Below are 4540 nucleotides of genomic sequence, written 5' to 3' on the forward strand. Positions count from 1 at the left end.
TCTGTCTTTGTTCCGTTCAGCCGTCACAAAGTTTAACCAGATGCTCCGCAGGGCGTAGCTTTATACGACCGCAGAGGTTGAACCCTGAACGGTTGGGGCAAGTATGGACACAACATTCAAGCTGGATTCAGCTCTTAATTTGGATTGTGATTAAATAGTTGACACAGCATAGGTTTCTGACACAGAATGAATGTGTTCTAATGAACTTAAAATTTTTGTTTTCTCTTAGAGCAATTCACTATGCTGTTGAATATTAATCCTCTCAAAAAATGTTTGAAGAAATTTTCTTTTTTATTTATGAAATTTCAAATGAGAAAAATTGAACCCAATTTTTTTAATCACATCCCCCTTCCCCTTATTCCAAAACTAATCTCAATTAAAATTTCTAATGGAGTTTGCAACAATAACTACTCATTTAAATACATCATAAAATATTAAGATGTAAAAAAACTGCTTGTTATCACTGAATGGTAAAGATTATTTTAATTTATCAGTTGGTAGTAAAAAGTGAATATACATTGTATATTGTATATAACAAAGATTTAAGTTGATTCTGGACAAAGAAAGATAACTCCAATTAAAAAAAAATCTTGCTATTGCACAATATTTTGCAATTAGATATTTCTTGCTTACTATTCTGGACAAAGAAAGATAACTCTAATTAATTTTTATTTTTGCTATTTCACAATATTGTGCAATTAGATATTTCTTGCCATTGCGCAATACTGTGCAATTGAAAAGACTTGCTATTGCACAATACTTAATATAATAATTTTAGATCCTGATTTGGACCAACTTGAAAACTGGGCCCATAATAAAAAATCTAAGTACATTTTTGGATTGAGCATAGCAAAGAACCCTAAGATTTCAATTTTTGTTAAAATCAGACTAAGTTTAATTTTGGATCCTTTGGACTTTAGTGTAGACCAATTTGAAAACAGGACCAAAAATGAAGAATCTACATACACGGTTAGATTTGGTATTTGAAAGAACCCCATTTATTCAATTTTTGATGAAATCAAACAAAGTTTAATTTTGGACCCCGATTTGGACCAACTTGAAAACTGGGCCAATAATCAAGAATCTAAGTACATTTTTAGATTCAGCATATCAAAGAACCTAACTGATTCATTTTTTGTCAAAATCAAACTAAGTTTAATTTTGGACCCTTTGGACCTTAATGTAGACCAATTTGAAAACGGGACCAAAAGTTAAGAATCTACATACACAGTCATGACAGTTAGATTCGGCATATCAAAGAACCCCAATTATTCAATTTTGATGAAATCAAACAAAGTTTAATTTTGGACCCTTTGGGCCCCTTATTCTGTTGGGACCAAAACTCCCAAAATCAATACCAACCTTTCTTTTATGGTCATAAACCTTGTGTTTAAATTTCATAGATTTCTATTTACTTATACTAACGTTATTGTGCGAAAACCAAGAAAAATGCTTATTTGGGTCCCTTTTTGGCCCCTAATTCCTAAACTGTTGGGACCTAAACTCCCAAAATCAATACCAACCTTCCTTTTGTAGTCATCAACATTGTGTTTAAATTTCATTGATTTCTATTTACTTAAACTAAAGTTATTGTGCGAAAACCAAGAATAATGCTTATTTGGGCCCTTTTTTGGCCCCTAATTCCTTCACTGTTGAAACCAAAACTCCCAAAATCAATCCCAACCGTTCTTTTGTGGTCATAAACCTTGTGTCAAAATTTCATAGATTTCTATTAACTTAAACTAAAGTTATAGTGCGAAAACCAAGAAAATGCTTATTTGGGCCCTTTTTGGCCCCTAATTCCTAAAATGTTGGGACCAAAACTCCCAAAATCAATACCAACCTTCCTTTTGTGGTCATAAACCTTGTGTTAAAATTTCATAGATTTCCATTCACTTTTACTAAAGTTAGAGTGCGAAAACTAAAAGTATTCGGACGACGACGACGACGCAGACGACGACGACGCAGACGACGACGCCAACGTGATAGCAATATACGACGAAATTTTTTTTAAATTTTGCGGTCGTATAAAAAATATATTATCTTTATCTTCTTCCTCCTGATGATAATAATAAATACCCAACCTCGCTATTATTTTCAGTACACTATCATGTCTCCATGTGAATCTACAATTCTTTAGTGCCATTGGAAATCATAACAGCATACCATTTTTGTTTGTTCTTGCACAAGGTGCAGGGGCCTCAATGTCCGATTGGTATAAATAGTATAGCCTGTAAACACTAAGGTTTTCGTTCGAATCAAGCACGTGGTAGATGAGCTCCACTTCAATCTTAATTGTCTAAGATTGTCAGATTTCTTCTGAAAGTCGGGGGTTTCTTTTCAGCTTCCTTCACCATTAAATTTGACCACCTCAAATTATCTTAATGATGCTGAAAGTGGCGAAAAATATCAATGAATCAATTACAAGGTGCAGTTGGGTCTTCAATCAATCCCCATGTATAGAGCTCGAAGTTTAATGGAATGTGCAGGACATCATATACTGATCATAGTAGGACGCCCATGCGGTATCCCTCAATACTCAATATCTCGCTCCAGATCAAGGTCCTGTTTCAAGCTCCCTGTCAGCTCACAAAGCTACCTTACTATGTCATGCCTACTGCCTTTAAATTCCTGCTCTCTTCTTCTTTCTGATGTATCTCCTGCTGTACTAGATCTGGTCTCTTTTGTTTTCTATCTGCTGTGTCCAATCTTGGTTTTGATGTCAAACCAAATCCGTGTCTGTCCAATGCTGTAACACCAAAAAATACAGTGTATTAGTCTTGTCTCTGCTTCTTTCACGACTCCTTCTGCTTTCATTTTTCTTACTGTCCTGATATTAGCATTCTTCTATAACTTTACATGTTTGCTGTCCCTCAATACTGGTATTATAAATTTCTGTATGACTTTAAACTCTTAAAATTCAACGACCTTCGTGGTAATCGCTGTTTAGTGCCTGTACAATATAAGCCAATGCTGCTGAAATTCCTTGGTATACCAAAACCATCGTCTGAGACAAGCACGTCTATTTCCTCTAAAACCAACTTTCATATAACAATACTGATCATAATATCCTTTGCAAGACACGTGCACCATGTTGATATATCCAAGCATTAAATCTTCCTGGCAAGCAACCTTTTTCTATCTTCGACAGCCAATCTGCTAACTGCTTTTCTATTTATAATCGTTTGTGTTTCCTCTGGCCGCTTTTGTAGCATCGAACTTTTCCTCTAAGCCCTTCACTGGTCCATCCCCAACCATTAGTATCTTTCCCCTGCTAACTCAAAAGTTTCATCTTTTACCTTGCCTTTTCTCACATCCAAACCTCTTGATATATCGGGATTGATTTTCGTTCTGTTCCAAGTTCTCCCTCTATTAGTGTATTGGCTCTTACATTCAATCCCTCACTAATTGGTGGTTGTCTATACCTGATTAATCTCTACTGGAATTTTCCACGGACTTCACCAAGAGGTTCATGACTGGTGCAATTAATACCTTTGAACCAGTACACCCTGCTTTTTATATCCCTACTTCTTTGCTTATAAACTGAGGTGAAATTTCCTGCAGTGAATTTCATTTCAATATTATCGTAAGTAATCTTGCAGCACTACCCTGATTATGGTTGGAACATATGGTTACCCTTGTAAACTAATGGATTGCTAGTACGTTTTAATACATAACTGATTAGCCTATGACTGCTTATGTCTACTACATTTGAACTGAGACAGATAGTTATTTCATTGACAATTGTATCGTATTTCCTTATTTTAATATAGAGATATTTTAACTTTGTAATAGATCCAACAATGTTACATTTCCATTAAAGTATATCTGCCATTGTTACATGTATATCATCTTCTCAACTTTGCTATTTTCAACTGACTTTGGAATTATATTATGGAATATGAATTTGAATTTTGAGTAAGGAATCCTTACACATGTTGGTGCATTGGGTCGTACTCCTATTTGAAGTTGATTAATTCAATTGCTTTTACTTGTCTGTTTGGACGTAGCATATTGTTTCAACTGAAATGAGTTAGCTGACATTAAACTCTAAACTAGGAGCTTAACAATTTGAAAACACACATGCAATAAAATACACATTCTCAAATGATATAATTATGGAATAATTATGGAACCATAACTGTTTAATAAAGGCAACAGTAGTATACAGCTGTTCGAAATTCATAAATCGATAGAGAATAAACAAATCCGAGTTGCAAACTAAAACATTCTTCTTGGTTCAAACCTCAATATCAAGATGTTATGACTCCACACGGTAATTCATGCAGAAGAAACTTCAATTTTTGACTTGTTCTTTATCATCACAGACTTTTCAAAACCTCTTACACATGAAGTTTGTTTAACCTCTCGATTTTTTATGTTTGTTGTTACTACTGATTTTTTTTATTGTTTTTTAACTAATGATTGAAATGGTTAAACTAAGACCAATCAAATTTCATGTTTCTCATATACTATGTTGCTATTGTTTCGCTGATGATAATGCACATATAAGAATGTATTGACATTATAACAAACAGTC

The sequence above is a fragment of the Mytilus galloprovincialis genome, chromosome 1 (assembly GCF_965363235.1).
Source record: "Mytilus galloprovincialis chromosome 1, xbMytGall1.hap1.1, whole genome shotgun sequence".
Taxonomy (NCBI): Eukaryota; Metazoa; Mollusca; class Bivalvia; order Mytilida; family Mytilidae; genus Mytilus; species Mytilus galloprovincialis.